General features: G+C 38.6%; 1 pseudogene; it reads left to right on the forward strand.

Moving 5' to 3' along the window:
• LOC125170573 (cytochrome c oxidase subunit 1-like) overlaps positions 1–6,828 on the forward strand; it is a 39,930-nt pseudogene extending 33,102 nt beyond the window's left edge.
• Positions 6,829–23,048: the final 16,220 nt, after the last annotated feature.

Genomic DNA, 23,048 nt, shown 5'->3' on the forward strand with positions numbered 1-23,048 from the left:
TTAATCAGTGGCCTCATCTTCTACCTTAAAAAACTGGGTGAAAAAAAGAGCAAACTAAATGTAAAGCAAGCAAAAAGAAAAAAATAAACTTAAAAGTTACAGCATAGAGGTGCCTGGGTGGCTCAGTTGGTTAAACATTCCACTCTTGATTTCAGCTGAGGTCATGATTTCACTGTTCATGAGATTGAGCCCCACGTCGGGCTCTGTGTTGACAGCTCAGAGCCTGTTTTGGATTCTCTCTCTCTCCCTCTCTCTCTGCCCCTCCCCTGCTCATGAGTGCCCTCTCTCTCTCTCTCTCTCTCTCTCTCTCTCTCAAAATAAATAAACCTAAAAAAAAGTCAGAGCATAAATAAATGTAATAGAAATTAGAAAAGCAACAGAGAAAACCTAAAACCGAACTTGGTTCTTTGAAAAGATCAACAAAATGAACAAAACTTAGCCAGACTGACCAAGAAATCAAGACAGGATCCTCAGATTACTGAAATCAGAAATAATAAAGGGGACACTACCATTGAACTTACAGCAATAAGGAGAAAAAGGATTATAGGAGAATACTATGAACAACTACATGCTAACAAATTAGAAAACATAGATGAAACTGACAAATTCCTACAAAAACACAAAATACCAAAAGTGATTCAAAAAGAAATACAAAATTGGAACAGACCTATAGTAAGTAAAGAGATTGAATTTGTAATTTAGGAATTTCCAGTAATTAAAAAGTCCCAAGCTCATATGACTTCATGATTAATTTTACCAAACATTTAAAGAAGAAATAGTATCAATTCTACACACATTCAAAAAAATTGAAGAGGAGGGAACACTTCCTAACTCAGTGTGAGGCCTGTGTTACCATGATACCCAAAGCAGACAAAGACATCACAAAAGAGACTACAGAAAGGGAGAAAATATTTGCAAGTCATATATCTGAGAAAGGACTTGTATCCCAAATATGTAAAGAGTACATAACAACTCAGTGATAAAAAGTTAAGTAACCCAATTAAAAATGGACAAAGGATTTGAATAAATATTTCTCTGAAGAAAATAAAGAAGTTATTAAAAAGTCCATAAATAGATGCTGAAATGCATTTGTCATTAAGGAAATACCAGTCAAAGCCACAATGAGATAACAATTCACACCCACTAGGATGGCTATGATCAAAAAACAGACAATAAAAAATAAAAATTAAAAACAGACAAACAATACAAGATAAAAATTAAAAAACAGACTGATAATAACAAGTGTTGGCAATAATGTGGCGAATTTGGAACCCTCATACATTGCTGGTGGGAATGTAAAATAATATGGCAATTTTGGAAAATAATTTGACAGTATCTTACCATGTTAAATTTCATTCATAAATATATGTCCAAGAGAAATCTAAATACATGTCCACCAAAAACTTATATAGAATGTTCATGGCATATTACTCAAAATGCTAAAAAAGTGGAACCAACCAAAATTTTTATCACGACAAATGCAGAAACATAATTTGGTATACGCAGACAATGGAATATTATTTTTGCAATTCCATTTGCATTATTCTTTAAATATGGGAAAGATGGAATACTTAAGAAAAAATCTTGCATTTTAGCATTGATGTTCAAACTTAATAAAGGTTTTCTTTCAATGCCTTGTTCTCTGAATGTCAAACTCAGATCAATTTAAGTAGCATCCCTACCAGAAACCTGTCTTTGGTGGCTGTTTTCTATATCCCTAACACAATAGTATAAAGTCATTAATGTTCATCATGTTGTATATTTTCAGCCAGCAGTGGTCAAATGACCTTTCTAAGGTTGTGTATTAGTTTGTTCTCACCATTACTCCCCTGACAGTTCCAAACCTCAATTGTTACTTTACAAATAACCAAGAAGGTGAAAAGGCAACAAAAGCCTCTCATGACACCTTGCTGCTACTTCATGTTGGAAAATGGTCACATTGGGGCACCTGGGTGGCAGAGTTGGTTAAGCATCTGACTCTTGATTTCATCTAAGATCATGATCTCACAGTTAGCGGCATCAAGCCCTGCGTCAGGCTCTGTGCTGGCGGCACGGAGCCTGCTTAAGATTCTCTCTCTCTCTCTCTCTCTCTCTCTCTCTGCTCCTCCCCCCCACCCTCGTCTTGCACACTGCGTCTCAAAATAAATAAATAAACTTAAAAAGAAAAGAAAAAGGTCATATTTATTGTAACATTTTTTTCCCTGTGTTGTTTAAAACATATTTCCTCTTTGAATTCCCACGGAATATGTGACAAGAGACATACTTGCCTTTGTTAATGGCAAAATATACTTAATATGTTTAACTCCCTTCTACCTTTCCTTTCCCTAAATGGAAAAGATCTCTCAGGTAGTGTTTACATTTAAGCTTCAAACTCTAAGTTGGAAAAATATTTGTCTGCAATTAAAAGTTTCATGGCTTTCTTACTTTAGATTCTTTTTAAATGGTGAATTTAAAATTCCCTCATCTAGGGGCGCCTGGGTGGCTCAGTCGTTAAGCGTCCAACTTCCGCTCAGGTCATGATCTCATGGTTCACGAGCTGGAGCCCCACGTCGGGTTCTGTGTTGACAGCTCAGAGCCTGGAGCCTGCGGATTCTGTGTCTCCCTCTCTCTCTGCCCCTCCCCAGCTCGTGCTCTGCCTCTCTCTCGCTCTCAAAAATAAATAAAAACATGAAAATAAATCAATAAATTCCCTCATCTCTAAAATAGCTAATAATAGCTCTTTGTGGAAGATAAGCTGAGAAAAACAAATTAGAAACATCTAAAAATATGTCTTATCATTTCTACAACCATCTTTCTGAGCAAACAGATTTTCAAGCAAACAGATTTTCAAACAGTGCTTGTGACAAAAGCCTATGTGCGATTATTTTATTAGAGAGCGCAATCTCAGGAAAGAAGGAGGAAAGAAAAAGGGAGGTAGCGTAGAAGTGAGAACAATGTATGTGTGATTACAAAGGCTGTCACCGCTTGGTACCAAGCAAACTGCACAGATTTTTGACGATATTTCAGGAGACTGGATAAATCGCTGAATCTCTCAGGACAACTGGTTTGGGAAGAGGAACAGAAGAATTTATCTCCCAAAACTCAAAGATCTAAGTCCCCCACAAGTCCAAGCAAAAGCGCTGGGGCTGCGAGAACACCCTTCTATCCTATTCCCCAGCGCCAACCGGGGAGCTCAAGGGCAGGAGGCAAGAATTGCACAGCACAGACTGTAGAGAGAAAACAGGCCAACCTGAAGCCCATCAGAGCCCGTGCAGTGCTGGTGGCCGCAGCAGCAGGGGCCTCAGAGGCAGGTGATGCTGACAGGGAATGAGATGAGACATAGAAGGTGTTGATTTGCCATCCTTCAAACCGAAGCCTGTGGATAGAAATGCAGCACGTTTAAGTTCATGTTTAAGTGACAGATTGGAGCAATTATGTTATTGTTCTGTTCTTGGGGAAAAGTGTGCAAAGGCTTGATTACAACCATGTCAAAAGGACCATAAAAATTAAAAAAAAAAATTTTAGGACATGTCAACTAAGCACAACTTGTGCCTTTCACTATAAACCTTTGTATGTATTGCAATTCTTGTTAATCAGCTCACTGTAGTAGTCACCTCATACTGACGAAATAAAATACCATAGACTGGGGGGTTTAAACAACAAAAGTTTAGTTTGTCACAGTTCTGGAGGCTGGAAAGCCCAAGGTTAATCTTCTTGCCAATTCCTGGTTCCTGGTGAGCACTTTCTTTCCAGCTTATAGGCAGCCGCCTTCTCAGAATTTACAGTAAGAATAGATGAAATGTTTAAATAAATTAACGCAGGAATAAAAAAAATAAAGAGCAAGAGATTATTAAAAGTGGTCACTCATTTTTGAAAAAGAACCAAAATAATTTCTACATATGAGAAAATTTAATGAATAATATTAAAAATTAAACAGAGGACTTAACTAGCAGAATACATTCAGTTGACATAAAAGATTATAGAATAGATCTGAACAAATTACAAAGAATGTGGGGCGCCTGGGTAGCTCAGTCGGTTGAACGTCTGACTTTGGCTCAGGTCATGATCTCACAGTTTGTGGGTTCGAGGCCCATGTCAGGCTGTGTGCTGACAGCTCAGAGCCTGGAGCCTGCTTCGGATTCTGTGTCTCCTCTCTCTATTCCTCCCCTGCTCATGCTCTGTCTCTCTCTCTCTCTCTCAAAAATAAATAAAGATTAAAAAAAATTACAAAGAACGTAGCACAAAGAACACAGATACATGGAGACATGAAAGGCCACAGGGAGACAGTTCAATATATGTCTAATTAAATTCACATAAGGAGTCAATTTTGAAAGAATATTTGTCATTATAAAAACATAATTTTGCTCTACTATTCTTAAAATATAAGAATGATTTTTTCTAATTTTTTTAATGTTTATTTTTGAGAGAGAGACAGACAGACAGACAGAGCATGAGCAGAGGAGGGAGAATCCAAAGCAGGCTCCAGGCTCTGAGCTGTCAGCACAGAGCCTGTGCGGGACTCAAACTCATGGGCTGCGAGATCATGACTTGAGCCAAAGTTGGGCGCTTAACCAATTGAACCACCTGGGAGCCCAAATACAAGAATCATTTTCTGGGGGCAGGGGAGGACCTGGGTAGCTCAGTTGGTTAAACAACTGACTCTTGATCTCAGCTCAGGGCATGATCTCAGGGTCGTGAGTTTAAGCCCTGTCTTGGGCTCTGTGCTGGGCATGAAGCCTACTTTAAAAAAAAACTCATTTTGTTAGGATTTAAAAGATAACTAATAATTATTATATCTGAATTTATTATTATAAAACACATTTGATTTGTAAAATATTTTCACAGTAAACACTCAAGCCAATTTTTTAGTGCTTTTCTATCTCTCTTTCTCCACCTCTATTGCCTGTCTGTCTCTGTCTATATAAAGATTAGATAGATAGATATCTGGTCATAAACCTGATATGCACGTATAAGTTGATAAATATAATCTTATGTGTGTGTGTGTGCATGTTTATTATTTTGAACCATATGAAATTGCCATTTGGAGCGTCAAAGAGTCACATAGAGGCAATTTTATATGCTTAAACCTATATATACATATTGGATTGAGGATGCATTATATTTTACAGTAGGCTTTCTACATAAGGGCAAAAATATATTTTTCTCTAAGGATTCTCCGAGTTCTATCTCACATCCGGTAGCCTGTATGATAGTAACATTTCTTCAGGACTGTAACTCCCACACGGGGTTACAAAGATTAGCTCTCCTCATGATAGTGATGCATAGTACTTAATTGGCTTTGTCAGACACTCACCTTTATGTTCCCATCTTCCTCCCTAACAGGCAAATTTCTAGATCTTTTATTCCTCCAAAATCTGCTTAGAGAAATAACTATGATTTCCTTGCCATTTATTTGGCTGCCAAGTGTTAGTAACACCTGATATTAGATTCATTTAAGATGAAGATTGGAGACTGGCTTGAAATAATCCATTAGATTATTCTTCTCCCATCCTTCCTACTACTACTGGCATCATTGGTAGTAGAAGCGGGTGCAGGCACTGGATGAACTGTATATCCCCCTCTAGCTGGTAGCCTAGCCCACACTGAAGCCTCTGTAGATCTAACCCTCTTTTCCTTCCACCTTGCAGGCGTTTCTTCAATCTTAGGTGCTATTAATTTAATTACTACAATTATCAATACAAAACCCCCTGCTGTATCTCAATATCAGACACCTTTATTTTTCTGATCCGACCTAATTACTGCCGTCTTGCTACTCCTATCACTACCAGTATTAGTGGCCGGCATTACCAGACTACTAACAGACCGAAACTTAAACACCACCTTCTTTGATCCCGCTGGAGGGGTCCTATCCCATGTCAGCACTTGTTCTGATTTTTTGGGCACCCGAAGTCTGCATCCTAATCTTGCCAGGTTTCAGAATAATTTCACACATCGTCACCTATTACTCAGGCAAAAAAGAGCCCTTTGGTTATATAGGAATAATCTGAGCATTAATATCTATTGGCTTCCTAGGTTTCACTGTATGCGCTCACCACATGTTCACCATGGGAATAGATGTTGACACACGAGCATACTTCACATCAGCCACCAGAATCATTGCTATCTCCACAGGGGTAAAAGTATATCTGACTTGCCACCCTTCATGGAGGCCACATTAAATGATTCCCTGCTACGCTATGAGCCCTAGGCTTTATTTTCCTATTTACTGTAGGGGGCTTAACAGGCATTGTACTAGCAAGCTCCTCGTTACATAGCGTTCTTCGTGACACATGCTATGTAGTAGCTCACTTCCACTATGTATTATCAACAGGAGCAGTATTCGCTATTATAGGAGGGCTCACTCATTGATTCCCCCTATTTTCAGGAAATACTCTCGGTAACACCTGAGCAAAAATCCATTTCACAATTATATTTGTAGGGTTAACACGACGTTCTTTCCTCAGCACTTTCTCGGATTATCCTGAATACCTCTACATTACTCTGACTATCCAAATGCAATACAACTTGAAACACAATTTTCTCTATAGGTTCTTTCATTTCTCTAACAGTAGTAATATGAATAATTTTTATAGTCTGAGAAGACTTCTCTTCCAAACGAGAAGTAGCAATAGTAGAACTAACCACAACCAACCTCAAATGGCGGCATGGATGTCCTCCTTCATATCATACATTTGAAGAGGCAGCCTATGTAACCTTAAAATAAGAAAGGAAGGAAGCACACCTCTAAAACTTCCTTCCCCAATACCTTTCAAATTACATAGCCTCTGAAAACTCTTTTTTGTTGTTGTTGTTTACTTATTTTTGAGAGAGAGAGAGAGAGAGAGAGAGAGAGAGCGCGCGCACGGGCGCACGCACAAGTGGGGGAGGGGCAGAAAGAGAGGGAGACACAGAATCTAAAGCAGCCTCCAGGATCTGAGCTGTCGTCACAGAGCCCAAAGGTGGGGGCTCGAACTCACGAACCACGAGATCATGACCTGAGCTGAAATCAGGTACTTAACCTCCTGAGTCATCCAGGTGCCCAGCCCATGAAAACGCTTGTAAGCCAGATCTATCTCAGAACTAAAAGAACATGAACAATCTAGAGGAAAATTATTCCACGTATACACAGATATCAAGAAAAACACTGCTTTCATCATGCCATCTCAAACGCTTTCAAAGGCCTTCATTGCTTACATGGTACATTCTAGATCTCTTATTCAGCGTGCAGATTCTTCTGAAACCTGCTTCCAGCCCCCATTTCAATCTTACACCCCAGTAACCTAAGCATCTAGCACATGGCTATCAGTTATCACCTCCAAAAATAAGTTGGATCTTTAGCCTACTCCGGTAAAAAATATTACTATCCCAGGAAAAAAAAAAGCCCAAAGTTCTTAACGTGTTATTAACAAGAAGTAGGGGGGAGGGGACTGTCTTTACCCCACAGAACTCTTAATTTCTGTAGAAATTACTTGCTGTAGAGCCCCATGTCTTTCGTCATGCTGTGCCTTTACCTATAAGCTGTTCTCACCCACCTGGTGAAGCCTGGTCCTCTTCAACTGTCAACTCCTCAGTGAAGCCCTCCCTGACATCTTCAGCAGAGTTTGATGTTTTTGCTTTATGCTTTCTTAGTACTTTATTCATATCTCTGCCTGTCTATCCCCTTAGACTACAAATTCACTTTTGGTGGGTGTCATGCTATCTGAGTATATCGATATCTGCCACATAACCTGGTGCTGTGTCTTTCTGCTGAAAGAATGAACCAGCAAAGGAATGAAAGGCCAATAATGCAAGGTAGTTAAGAGAAGTAATGCTAGACTGCTAATATTTTACTGTCTAACCCCAAAAATCTTAAACAGTGATAACACAGTCATAGGAGAACTGTTTCTGTGCTGCTATTATGCCAGTTGAAAAGCTTCTTCTGGTTCTTCCAGAGACTATAGTTGTACATCTACAGGACTGATTAGTCCCCTGATCTCACAGTTTGATTTATGTGCATCATGCACTCCATAAGGAAAGCCAAAGAAGATCCACTTCACTGTGAACAGTGCTCATTAGAAACCAACCTCCAGCTAGGCCAATGCACAAAGCCTCAGGGAACACTAAAGGAGATTTTTTTTCCTTTCAAGCACAAATTGTGATTTCATTTTTTTTAATGTTTATTTTTGAGAGAGGGACAGAGACAGAGAGACAGCAGAGAGAGAGGGACACACAATACGAAGCAGGCTCCAGGCTCTGAGCTGTCAGCACAGAGCTCCACGCGGGGCTCAAGCCCACAGACTATGAGATCATGACCTGAGCTGAAGTTGGATGCTCAACAGACTCAGCCACCCAGGCACCCCCAAAATATTCTATTTTTTTAAATGACCACATACTATCTGAAAGTATAGATGTAGAATCACTAATTTAACCAATTTTTTTTTTTAACTGCAGAGACTATTCTTTCTTCACTGATTTAATTTTGTCTAATACTAAGACTCCATATAAGCCCAGGCCTGCTTCTGGCTTCTTCATTGTGTTGGAGTCTTAACCAACTGAGCCATCTAGGCGCCCCCAGCACAAATGATTTTTTTAAATGTTTTTTTTAATATTTTATTTATTTTTGAGAGAGAGAGAGAGAGAGAGAGAGAGACAGAGAGAGAGAGAGAGAGAGAGAGACAGAGAGTGAACGGGGAGGAACAGAGAGAGAGAGAGCGACACGGAATCCAAAGCAGGCTCTAGGCTCTGAGCTGACAGCACAGAGCCTGACGCGGGCCTGGAACCCACCAATTGTGAGATCATGACCTGAGCTGAAGTCAGACATTTAACTGACTGAGCCACCCAGGTGCCCTAGCACAAATTATTTTTTAAATATAAAAAAACAATGTGTATGTTTGTCTTCTTAGTGGAAGTGTGATTAATTTCCATAATGTGAGAATATAATATGTGGATTACCCAAGAAAGTTTTATATTTTAAAACAAATTCAAGAAAAAAATATATAAACACTACAGGAATAAATATTACATATAAATTTTTACACTTCCTTTAGATAATATAGAAGAGATATCTACCTGCCCACATCCCAGTTTTATAATAAAAATCTAGTTTTTAATTAAAAACACATTGAACTCTTTCTTCCCATTTTTAAAACTGTTCAAAAATTATAAGATTTGAAAGGCTTTTGGTAATAGCGAGCAAGTCCTGCCATTAACAAATGCCAAAAGCATAATAAAACACCTAAAATGATAAGGTACTGGTGTCAGAGCTGAATAGCCCTTTAATTAGAAAAAGTTCATGTATTAGTATTCAACATTAAGCAGTGATTAATAGATACACCGTGTGCTTTTTTAAGTAGGGTAGATAACATGTCCAATTTTAATGTAAATTTAGTGACAATATCAGCGTGTTTCTCTAAAACGCTCTGTCTGATTAGTTTCAGAGGAGTAAAAAAAAAATCTTGATCAGTGAGCACATCCGTAAAATATTAATACTAAAACTCCTTACATAATTGTATTCTCTGAAATTGTTGCCGTGGCTGGCTGGGAGGTTTTCATGCTCAAAAACATGTTACAAAAAAATGAAATCCAAATGAGGTGCTCGCTCTTTTCTCCATCCTAGAAAAACATCTACTCTTACTGACCTCATTCCTTGCTCTCACTGACTGATCAAAGAAAAAAAAAAAAGCCCATTTCTTTTTTCTGTCTTCTTAAAGAAAGCTCTATTTTGACAGTGTCTTTTTTTTTTTTTCCTTCCCTCCAGGGAATCTTTAAATAGCCAGGTAAGAAGAATTCTCAGAGTAAAAGGTACAGGGAATGTGAAAGCAAAAAATGACATGTGGGACAACTTTTTCTCAACTTTCACATTCAAGGAGCTCCGTTTTAGTAGTGAAGATACCATGTTCCCTCAAATATTGCTGTCAACATTGAGTAAATTTCCCTTGCCTATTTTATTAGAATACTCGTCCGTTCTCACAGGTTGATCTACCATCCAATTCTATCTATTCACCTTAGACTTATATTTCAATGCCAGACTCTTTATGGGTGAAATCCATATTCAATTCCACAGTCTAAGATTAAATTTATCGTCTCCCCATCCCCAAAAGTAGCTCTCCTCCCAGGGTTCCCTGTTTTCCCTTGACTCTCGCAGCTGGTTATTCAGGCTCGAGACATTGACAAGACCTAGCAGTCCTTTCACTTCAAATAAAAGTTTCCTTCAAAATGTTTTTCAAGTTCTGTTTTAATCTAGGTTTTCCCCAAAAGCTAAACCATAGACCAAAGCTTGTGTAAAGGTCATTAAAAAATTTTTTTTTAATGTTTATTTATTTTTGAGAGAGAGCTAGAGAGAGAGAGAGAGACAGCGCCAGCAGGGAAGGGGCAGAGAGATGGAGACACAGAATCTGAAGCAGGCTCCAGGCTCTGAGCTGTGAGCAAAGAGCCCGACGTGGGGCTCTAACTCAGGAACCATGAGATCGTGACTTGAGCTGAAGTCGGACACCCAACCGACTGAGCCATCCAGGTGGCCCCAAAGGTCATTCATTTTATTTGGGAATATAATCTTAGAGGACAAGCATGAGGGCAGTAGTTTTGAACAGGGAAAAACCAATTTGAAAAATGTGCTTTTGTGAGCTGCCGTCCTTCATTCTCATAGGAACTTCTAAGGAGCCTTGTGAAACATGTTTGAGAACTAATGGCCTGGGGCAATAGGGGAGGCAATTCATCCCTTGATCCCTATCCCCATTACCTAAGGTGTAACCTAAAGTAATCTCTGGTTGTGCATGCATAAGGGCCAAGTAAGGTGCCACAGGTATCCCACACAGTTGTGCCAAGTAGTCCCATAGCAGGAAGAGTTCCGTGGTCTCAGCCCACAATGAGATGTTATAAGTCTGAACCAAGGTGAAGATGGTGAAGCATTTAATGGAACTCGCCACCAAAGCAGTGGTTGGGATAAGACATGAACTAAGAGGGTATGAAATGGCCAGTACAGCCTATCCCTTGCACCACTCAGATCCACCCATATGCCCTATTAGGTAAAACCTGTCACTGAGTCCCCTTCAGGGTAGTGATAAGTTGTAATCTCTGAAAAGGCTTAATTCTGGGGGTTATTGGAATGAATTACACTCTCACTATTGCAGGCAGTGCCAAGGTCATAACTGATATTTATCATCTCCTTCTTTACTACTCATTCAGTTTATTTTCCTCATGCTAAGCCAACACTCTGGCTGGCCTAGTTTTCTTGTCTGCTGGAATGACCTTGATTTTCATATGTGAGAGATCTGTGCCCTTCGTTGCCTTTCCTTCTTTGGACTGTATTTACTATAATTGTCCATACACATTATCTCTTGGCAGAGAAACACAAATATGCACTCCTCTTATATGTTGTGATTCCACATGCACTCCTTCCTATTCCCATTATATACCACAAATCCCAGAACTTCATAGAAATTAGATTCAATCACCTCTATTAAAATAGTAATTCTTCACCTTGGTTGCTTCAATGGCATGGGCAATTCAACATGACCAAGTAGTAGCTATAGTTTCAAGTTAAAGTGGAATGTATTAAGAGTTCCACTCTGTCTTCTGGGGGAAACAATCCCTTTGCACAAACCAAGGTCACTAATCCTGTAGAACCCATGTTTGTGGAGATGAAGATCACAACTTCACTGGGTCACTGGGAAGAATGGTGAGATGAACTAACCCCACTCTCACTCATTAGTTCTGGGACCCATGCATTTTAGCTACTGGAGAGAGTACCATTTATCAGCCATTGATTTAGTGCATTCACCACATCCTAGAGGACAGCACCCCAACCAGACTGTACCTAAGTGTATGTCTTCCTTAAGCCTCTAACTGACCATTCCATTATTCAGTTCCTAGGTGAGGAGATATATGGTAGGACAAGTGGATTGTGTGTTTAAGTGCCCATTCCTGTATGGTAAAAGAGATAACTGTGAGAAACCATGAAAATATATGTCGTATGTTGTATAATCCTTAGGGTGATAACGTCAGTGGTGATCCTTGAATCAGGGAATGCAAATTCATATCCAGAGAAGGTGTCAATTCATGAAAGGATGAATTTTTGCTCCCGCTACTGGGGTTCAGTTTGATGTAATCAACCTACCACCAAGTGGTAGACTGGTTCCCTTGAAGAATGACTTCATAATGAGGGCTTAATTTTGTTTTCTGCCCCTGACTAGTCACCAGCAGTCAGATAAAATTTACAGAAAACGGACCCTGCTACTGAGGCTGCGTAGCTGTATCCCTGCCACAATGGTCACTCTGTTTATGGTCCCATTCTGCTAGCACCAGGGTTGCCAAAGAAAGATGCTTATTGCCATCCACAGGACAAGTTTCCTCCTTGGTTATTGAGTTCCTCTTCTGAGATAAATGGTCCCTAGTGGTCATGAGTATGAGAAAGACAAGTGCACATGCTGTGCCCACTTCCATAGATCCAGTGCATGGATTTTCTTAAGATTTCATTGTCTCTTACCCACTTATTGTCTTTTTTTCTGAGTTCTGACCAACTAGCCAAACCACTCTGCCCAGGAGCCCAAAACTCCGTGGAAAATAAACTTCCAAATGTTCTCTTTGAAGGTCTAGTGCACTCTCATGTCCTTTAGAGCCAGACCTATGTAAGCCTCAAGTGTAACAATTATCCAGTAAAGCTAACATGAAGAAATTGCACCAACTTACCTGTGAATTGGGCCTCAGTTATTTCCTTTGCTATTTAGTCATAGGGAAACCCAAGATGCCATAGCAAAAGTTGTGACAGAGAACCTAATACCCTACAAATGGTTTAGGTGTTTGGTCACCTGTTTATTGTAATTTACTTGTGTCTTCTGGAACTTCTCCAGCCCAATTCTGAATGGTGCATTCATAACAAATCACTACTCTTCCTGCCCAAACTTATGACTCAATGGATTAGATAATATACAGTTCTAAGGATCTAGTATCATGGCAGGAATTTTTTTTTCCAAAATTACATAATTCTTTGCTGCAGAAGGACTGGTCTTGCTCTAATACCCTAGGAGTTTTTGTTGTGAGTCTTCTACTGAGGTTTGCCCTTTGACACATAGGCAGCTTAGGATGCCTAGAATGCCGGCCACTTTCTACTAATCATGTTAAATTACCATTTATGTCACTGATATAACAAACCAACATGATGTGTTGTGGAATGTAAAAATGATCAAGGTCCCTATAGACTATACAGTGACAGAGAGCAAGAGATTTAATGTAGCTCTGAGGGAAGGCAATGAGTGTATATTGTCACCCTTCCCATGTAAAAGTGATCTGGTTTTGATTTCTCTTACCATGGGGAATTGAATTACAGTCAACAAATCAGTTATAGCCAAATACCAAATACAAGAGACTGAGTTAAGTTACTCTGGTACTGAAAAGGTATCACCTTCAACATGTGGTAATTAGGACTACGACTTGGTTAATTTTTGATAGTTTATTGCCATATGCTCTGATCCTTCTTGTTTATTCAAAGGCCAGCCAAATCAATTAAATGGCATTATCAGGCGAACCTCCACTATTGCAACTGAAGTTTTTAATGGTGGTGTTAACGTCTGACATTCTTTTTGGCATGAAGTCTGGTATCTGATTGCTGTCTGTCACCTGGAGAAAACACCACAGGAGTGGAAGAAATCACACATAATAGAAGAGAATTATAGTAACACTAAAATTTAATTGGGAGGCAGAGGAAAAACATGAAGTAAATAAGATAGAGATGGGGGTCAGAGAGGAGAATAAAGTGACAGCAATATTCAAGAAGTGGTCATCAATGTGAAATATTGCTGGGTGTCACAAAGGAATTAGGGCTGCAATAGGGCCAGTAGGTATAGAAAACAGGACACTATTTGCCTTTGCTTGAGCAATTTAGGCAGAAACACAGAGTCAGAAGTCAGATTGCTGGGAACTGAGAAGTATAAGGAAACTGAGGAAGTTGAGGCAATGAGTTTAAACTATTTTAATAGTTTAAATAGAATAGAAAATAGAAAATTTTCTTGTGAGTAGAATAGAAAAGCAGAAATAGGATGGCTTGGAGAGAAGGAAGATGCAGAATTAGCTGGTGGCTGTTGTTGCTGTTGTTTAGGACTGGGACAGTGTGAACAAGTTTTAGTCAGATGACAGAGAGAAAGCAAAGATACAAGAAAGTGGAAAAAAAGACTCTTCTTTGCCTAAAAAGCCTCCATTCTTTCAATCCCATGGATAATAACAAATCTCATAGCTTGGCCCATCTTGGAATAGAATCTTTAGTCTCTTATATTGGCTAATTTTATGACTAACATCTTAATTTTATTTCCTTATTGCTTGTAGCTTAGTACAGTCAGATTTGCAAAACCATTAAATGTTAGACTGCAGCATAGAGAAGGCAGGGAATATTTCCACAATTACCTTGCCCAAATTGAAGCTGTCCAAATTTAAATTACTAGTGCTTTTTAAGAGATAACAACCTATGCCCAAATTGAAGCTGTCCAAATTTGAATTACTAGTGCTTTTTAAGAGATAACAGCCTATTTCATTTTATTGTCTCTTAATATATGACAGCACTGCAGAATTAAAGATCACACATGCTGATGATGAAAGCCCTTGTATTGGAAAATGGGATATTCTGGTGTGCCTGAAAAGATTGATTAAGCAATGAACCAAGACAAGTGTATGGTTGTTTCAGAGTAATCAGGCCTTTGGGACTACTTAAGGTTATAAACAGAAGCAGGTGTCTAATTCCTCATGAGTCCTTTTACCATTGAGAACACAGATCAGAGATGTGTATGTATAATATACCATTTCTGGAAGCTCCTATAGTCTGTAAAAGTTGATTTATTTAATTTCTTCTTATGAGTAGGGTGCGTCTTTTGGTGTGTTCCCATAGAAATGTATCTGAATATATGTGATGTTGGAGATGTGTGAATTTGCACATAAAGATACAGATTCATAGATGGAAATGTATGTATTTGGGTGTATATATTTGTATGTTTGCATGTGCAATTAAGGCTTAACCATAGGGGCTGGACTCATTTGAATCACACTTGTGTCTTCAGTTGTGACTTTAAAATTGAAATGTGGTAAACAATTCAGTTAAGCATTTATGGTTAATTTTGAGAAAAACGTATATATCCTAAATAATGCTGTTGCCTTAAATATTACTGAATTACTATATTTTTTAATTGAAGTTACTGGAAAGATTGCTTTGAGTTGGCACTATTTTTATATTCAAGAACTAACTGCAAAATTCTGGATCCAAAAAATTGTTCTCAATGTGATGTGATAATAATGTCTAATTAGGGGGGAACAAACCGAAAGGAAACTCTCTGTTGAACAAAGAATCCAGAAACAGAAATTCATAGGGCTGGTCAAGTATCTACAGGCACACACGCTGCTAAGTTTTTCATCTGACACAGGCTCATTCTATAACATTGTATAGACTTTTATGGTTCTGTTGAGGAAGAAAATAAAATGGAAGTCAAGGAAGCATTTTTATTAGGTCATTTACTCCCCCTAACACAGTGTTTCCCTTCAAACATTTACAATAAAGCAGATTTAATCCTTTGCCTTCCCATGGGAAGTCTAACACAAGAAAATGGAATTGTAGAAGAATCACACACAGTGTAAGACCAAGTATTTTTAGAAAGTACTCTCCCAGGAAGTGGCTGAGTTACATGATGTGACTAAGGCAGTCTCTGGGAGTTTCACCATTTTGGGACGTCCAGGAGCTTGGCATTCACATGAGTTACTGGATATTTTTCTTTGCTTATAATGCATCACTAAATTCTAAGACCATACAATATTTGTCCTCAATAGAGAGGCACGGTGATACACTGAAATAACAATATTTTAGTGACTGGCCTACCATCAAACTTTGTAACTCAAAGATTACATTTCTTTCTAATTAGATTTGCTTTCCTTAGCCACCAAGATCTAAGCAACTGATAATATTTATATCTCTAACAACTGTGTTTTATTTATACAAAGGAAGAACAGAAATAAGCTTTCATTAAGCAACAACAATATGCCAATGACTGTGAAATATGCCTTCCCATGTGTTGTTTACTCCTTGTAATAACCCTAAGAGATTAATATCATTATCTCCATTTAACAGACAATACAAGCCAGATCTTCCTGATTAAAAAGCCCCTACCTCAGTCTGACAGAGAGAATGAGGACTTCCTTCAATTAGATTGCTTTGAATTGTCCTCAGTTGCCCAGTGTTCAAACAGCCATACTTCTGAACTTGGATTTCATAAACTCGAGTCACCTCTGAGTGAGAGCACAGACATATATAACCTTTAGGGCAGTCCCTTGGGAAGGCTGAGTGCCCCAGGAGAGATAAGATCTGTGGCTTTGTTTTTAGTTTATTCATCTGTCAACCAACCTTTACTGAACACCTATGTTCAATCTACTATTTTGGGAACTGGAAACAAAACAAAAATTTCTGGCCCTCAAGGATCTTACATTCTGTTGCATTCTGTGGGGTGGGGGTGGGGCGGGGAGGATGGTGGCAGAGGATTCGGATTAATATCCAAGAAAACTCTGAATACTAATTGACCAATATAACCAAAAAACGTAACTATTTGACAACTTAAATTCTTCCAAGGTAGGCCTTGTGGAATGTGGGAATATGCATTATTATGGCAATGGACTACCACCCTGACCCCGTGACCTGTTTTTATTACTCTGAAAAATTAAGGGTAAAAGGAATAAACCCCAAATAAAACCAGTATCCACAAAACAGGCAGCTGGGGGCCAGGTGGGGGGGGGCAAGGCAAGGGTTAACTGACGCTCCCAACAGTTTCCCACCCATCTTTAACTGTGAAGAGAAATACGAGGAGAATCAGAGAAATCTAACGTGGTCAGGATGTGACTGATGTAGGTGAATGAAGAGCCCTTTAAATACTAACACTGTTCACAACACAGAGATGCATTGCTTATTGAATTGGTGAAATGAGTAGTTCTTAGAAGCATGGCATGGTTCAAATATTTAGAAAGCTCTTAATATAATACCTTTCCCCCTTTTAGGCCTACTGTTTTTTTTTTTTGGGGGGGGGTTGGTGTTTTGTTTTGAGAGAGAGAGGGAGGGAGGGAAGGGCAGAGAGAGAGACAGAGAGCCTTATGCAGACTCTATGCCCAGTGGGGAGCCCAACACGAGGCTCAAACCCAAGAACCGTGAGATCATGACCTGAGCCAAAATCAAGAATCAAATGCTCAACTGATTGAGCCACCCAGGCATCCCGGCCTGCTGTTTTAAAATAATGGTTCTTTGGTACCCTGAAATAACATCTTTTTTCCATGGGCATTTTTGCTTTCTCTTATTACTTCTGGTCTTTGATCCTCTGGGTACAGTGGAAAAAAATGGACAGAAATGTGTTCCAGTTCCAGGTATGCTATTTATAGACTAGCTATAGCTATATTTCTTCATAAAAAATAACTCTCTGAATCTTGGTTTCTCATTTACTTCATCTTTACTGTAAAAACAATAACACCTACCATAGAGGGTTTTGAGAATTAAATAACATTTAAATTGTCCCCAAAGTAGGCATTTAGTAAATTTAGTTAAATCCTAGAATATGTAATCCTTTGCAGAAAAACTGTTTTTAATCATCTGCCTTATTCAAAGTGGAGTCTCAGTAAATACTTGTGGATTGAATGTTCACATTTTGTATTTCAGATATTTTCAGTATAACACTGAATGTCACTATGTACAACTTAGTAGTTATCATGTATTAGGCATATCAAATTAGTGCATAAAATTTTTGCAAATTATTAGTAAGCGTATCAAATTAGTGTATTAATTGAGGATGGAAAAACAGTCTTCTTTTTTTCTTAAGAGTTCGGCTCAATCCTAGAAATGCTTTCTAACCATTAGAGCTGACCCACAATAAAATGGATTGGGTTATTCGGGGATAAGTGCTACATTTCCACAAATGCTAACAAAGGGACTAAATGGGCATCTGTCAGGAAAGTGGCCGGGATTTCTAAATTAGTTGGAAATTATCCAAGATGATTCCCAAAGTCTCTTTTTCTCAATGATCTCATAATTCTAAACAATATATAATGCTTTATTTAGAAACAAGTAAGGAAAAGGAACTTTTGATTTCCTATTACATTATTCACAGGGACACTTTAAGCATTATTTCATCCCAAATTCTCTTTTTAGGTAATAAAAACATCTAACAGTAATATACCCCTGCCAGGCACTATTCTGAGTTCTTTACACACATTAGCTCATTTAATCCTTATAGCCATCCTATGTGGTGGGTGGGTGGGTGGGTTCCTCATGTTTTACACATGAGGAAACGAAGGCATTGAAAAGTTAAATAACTTGCCCAAGGTGAAGTTAATAAGTGACAGAGCTGGAACTGAACCCCAGGCAGTCCATCCCTAAATCCTAAGAGTACGTGGTGTAAGGGCCACACACAAGACAATCTTGTTTCTCACAGATCCAGAGTTTGTCCCACTAACCCAGAAGCTCCACGAAGTCACAGACCATATATGTTGGTACTCATCCTTAAACCTACAGTATCTGACACATAATAGGTAAAAAATAAATGATTTTTTAATTTTTTTTTAATTTTAGAGAGAAAGAAAGAAAGTGGAGGAGAGAGAGAGAGAATCCTAAGCAGGCTTCATGCTCAGCATGGAACCAGACACAGGGCTTAATCCCATGACCCTGGTATCATGACCTGAACAGAAATCAAGAGTCCAATCCTCAACCAACTGAGCCACCCAGGTGCCCCGATGATTTTTTTAATATATAAAGATTAATCCAACTCCCATTTTTCATGTCTTTTAAAAGGCATACCATAGAAAAGTGTGCTGCTTAGCTTTTATACACAAATTATTATTTATCTGATTATAGATAAGTGGTTGAGAAATGCTTGTTTGTACTATACTTAGTACCAGAAGCCCTTTAAGATGACATAACATGAATATATAAAACAGGATAGGATGACCTAAATTAGAAGTCAGTAAAATCAAAAAGCAAAACCTAGGGCAGAAACATACCATGGATAGGGTAATATAAATACACATACTATTCTATACAGTTACTTCAAGTGGATCACACATTGGTCCTAAGCTTTTCCACAGGCACAGGGAAAAAGGAAATTGATCCATTTAAAATTGTACCTGTCTTTAAGAGTACAAAAAGAGTATTTCTAAGGAGGAGCAAATCTATTCTCAGTATTAAACCAGGAAGAAATCTCTTCCAAAAATCTTCAAAGAGACCCTGGTAAGGAAATGAACAACGTCATCCAGAACATTCTGTGTGTATTCTTTCCATACTGCCTCTTAACCAAGGCATCTGAGACCAAGGCATCTCGCAGAGCCTTGTGCTGTCAGTTTAGAGTCACCTGCGGGGTGTCTATCCCGTGAACAGAGAGATCATGACCTGAGTAGAAACCAAGAGTCAGACACTTAATTGACTGAGCCACCCAAGACCCACGCAACCCAAAGCCTACAGTCTCTAACAAGACCTACATGGCCTGTGTAATCTGCTCCCCCGTCCCCCTCCCAGTGGTCTCACCACACCTTGTACCCCCTGTGCCTATTGTTCTCTACCCTCAATCTAAATCGCCTTTGTTTCTCCTTCGTGTCAGTGGCTCTGCATATGCCATCCCATTTGCCTGGAATGGTTTCTCCTTTCCCCCTCTGCCATCCCTTGCCCCATTAATTCCTGCTTCTCAAAAGCCACTCTGGTGAGCTTGGGGAGCTCTACTCCCCCTTGGTGGACTGGGCATCTTGCATCAATACAGACTGTCATCACACTTTGTGTATTTCCCTTGTGAAAAGTATCAATATTTTAATTAGATCATTAAACTTCTTCCATTGTTTATCATAGATGTGGAGATGAACATCTGCTTTGCACTGGGTACTTTTCTAGCCCTAAAAAAAAAACAGCCATGAACAAAATATATAAAAACCCCTGCCCTCCTGTAGTTTCCATTCTGTTCTAAGTTTCTTCAGTAAAATCCAAGTGGCATGTGGTCAGTGACTATTTCTGTCTTGTTTACTGATGCATCCCCGCACGAGGCACAATGTGTTGCACGCAGCTTGTATTAGAGTAGCCCAATAATGGCATGGAAACAACCCACCCTAAGATTTTAGTGGCTTAAAGCAACACAGGTTTTTGATCATTCTGTATGACTGGGGTCTCTTATCACTTACCAGCACAGTCATTCAGGGACAGTTCAGTAGAACAGTCATCATCTTAAATATTGCCAGTCATTATACCAGAGAGAGAGAAAAAACTCTCCGGAGTTCTAACCAGCAGTTAAATGACTCCCCACGGTTTGAACCAAGAGTTAAATACTCCAGCCTGGAAGTGCACAAGACGCTTCCACTACAACTCAGTGTCCAAAAGTAGTCACCGGGCCGCATCTAACTACAAAGGGCCAAAGGGAACAACCACAATTGTTCAGCAGATGTCACTACTGACTATCACAGAGAGAATTTAATAAATACTTGAGGAAAAGATGACTTAATGGCAATGGAGAGTAGTTATGATACAGATAAAAGCCATGTGTGAATTTCTCTCTGAAATACATGTATTCATAAGATGTGTGCAGTATGTAGAGATTAGGCTAATGATAAAACAAATGAGTTTGCATTGCTTCCTCCCACATCATCTTATACCTTGATTAAAGTCAACAAGGAATGACAAAATTGCTATGTGCAAAGTATAAAATAGGCATCCTACAGGCAAATAATGGAGAAGTCACTATCTAATAAAAATTTATTCTTCCAGTGAACTATAAAATATTTCATGGGTTGGATTTCATTGGACTGGTTCACTTGGCTGTTCTCTTTGTGGTCTTTTGCAAATCAGACTTAGACACATTCTGCAGGGGTGACTAAAAAGCAAGATCAATTTCACGTTTTGTTCTCCTTGCCAACTCTAATTTTGTATTTTGCCTGAACATTCAATTTTCTATATTTAATTAAAAATTAATTAAAATTCATCAGAGTATAAATTGTATCTCATAATTTCATTGAATTCTAACCATGGGTCATGCCTCTTAAACACGGAAATGGTCTAACATTTTATTTCAGTATGAAGTGGAAGAATTGTCAGGATTATTTTGATGCCCAGATGGGGATTTGGTATTTGTTTGACTGAATTCTGTCTTTAAGTTAGAGAAAGAAAGGAGCTTTGGGAACTTAAATTAGAAAGATTAGCCAGAGCAATAAGAAAATCCAATAGGAATTCTTTCTTGAGATACAAGATTTTTGTGAAATTTGTTTACTTCGTGGGATTTTCACCTACTAAATTTCACCTACTAAATTCTGAGGATTATGAGCCCCTGTCTGAAACACAATACTATGTTTCAGAGCAGTAGTTCCTACCTGGAGTCTTTGGACATACTTTTGGAAGACTTAGAGTTTGCTATGTAAATTGTTAAATGTTACGTCCCTATTTGATAACAATTCAATGCATATATATATATATATATATATATATGCTTTAGAAAATAAGAATGGTACGTGCTGACATTGCTTTTCTGTCTGACTTTTATTTATTTATTTTTTAATTTTATTGTGGTAGAACACAGCGTGAGATCCATCTGTTTACTATACATTATTATTGTCTGTAGGTATAGTGCTTTACGGTACACTGCTAGAGTTTATTCACCTTACTGAACTGAAACTTTATGCCTTGATTAATAATGGCTCATTTCACCCTCTCCCCAGGTCCTGATAACCACCTTTTCTGTCTTTGATTTTATGAATCTGACATTTTAGGTGCCTCATAAAAGTGGGATTAGGCATTGCTTGCCTTTCTGGGTCTGGTTTATTTCACTTAGCATAATGTCCTCAAAGTCCATTCATGTTGTCACACATTGCAGAATTTCCTTTCTTTTCAAAGGCTGAATAGTATTCTATTGTGTGCATCTGGACCACATTTTCTTCATCGGTTCATCTGTCAATGGACATTTAGGTGGTTTCCACATCTTAGCTAACGGGAATAGTGCTTGAGTGAACACAGGAGTGTTAATCTCTCCTAGAGATCTTGATGTCTGTTACTTGATTGACACTGAGCATTACTGGTTTAGTTATTCTAAGCATTGATATATGTAATGAAAGAAAATAGTTAGAGATAAGAAGATAGTGGAGTCAAGCCAAGTAAAACATGATAAGCAAAGTGAAGGATAGTTTCAAAAAAACTAAAATAAGAAGATTGGTGTTAATATAAGTACATGTCACTAAACAGAACCTACAGTGTCACACTTGGTACTAAATACATGCGTCGAACGCAACGTGAGGTCGGCAGAGATCATCTGCTGCATTAAGTCAATGTTGACAATTTTAAATTTACAAGTTTTGTACTTTTATTTCTGGGTGATTGGTGAGTTCAGAGTAAACATTTAGTTTCCTATTCATTTGAAGTTCATATCTGTTTAGACTGTTAGCCCTTAGACAAGCTTTACAACTAAGAATAAAAATCAAACCCTTTACCATGACCTGTAAGGCCCTGAAAGAGCTGACTTCTTCCCACCCAGCCCCTTCCCATCTTGCTATATTATGTTTGGACCACGCCACGCTTGGCCATGTTACTCTTGACCACTGTGCTCTAACTCCACTGGCATTTCTGACAGTCCTTAAAGCACACTCAGCCCTCCCTTAATTCATCACGTATACACACAGTGTTTTTCTCTGCCTGCATACTTTTTTAGGCTCATAATAAAGCTAGTTTGTTCTAATCTCTCCAATCTTAGCTTAATATACCCTTTTTGGAGGAGCCTTCCCTGACCTCTCTATCTCCTCCACCATTACTTTCTATCGCAGTCCCCTATTCATTTCCTTCATTGTAGTGAGCTCAATTTATAACTTTATTTATCTGATTATTGCTTGGCTGCCCTAAACACCAAACACACACATGTACACACACACTCCAGGATGTAAGGTCCATTAAGTACAGTGATCTCATCTTATTCTTCATTGTATCCCCATGTCTTAAAAGAGTGCTTGGTACATACAATAAATAGTATTTGACTAAATTACAAAATTCATTCCTCCTTAGTCTCCAGTACTATCTTTCTAAAAATCTTTGCTAATTTTATCAGCAAAAACGGCATGTTATTGTTTTAGTTTCC

This window comes from Prionailurus viverrinus, chromosome B4 (assembly GCF_022837055.1).
Source record: "Prionailurus viverrinus isolate Anna chromosome B4, UM_Priviv_1.0, whole genome shotgun sequence".
Taxonomy (NCBI): Eukaryota; Metazoa; Chordata; class Mammalia; order Carnivora; family Felidae; genus Prionailurus; species Prionailurus viverrinus.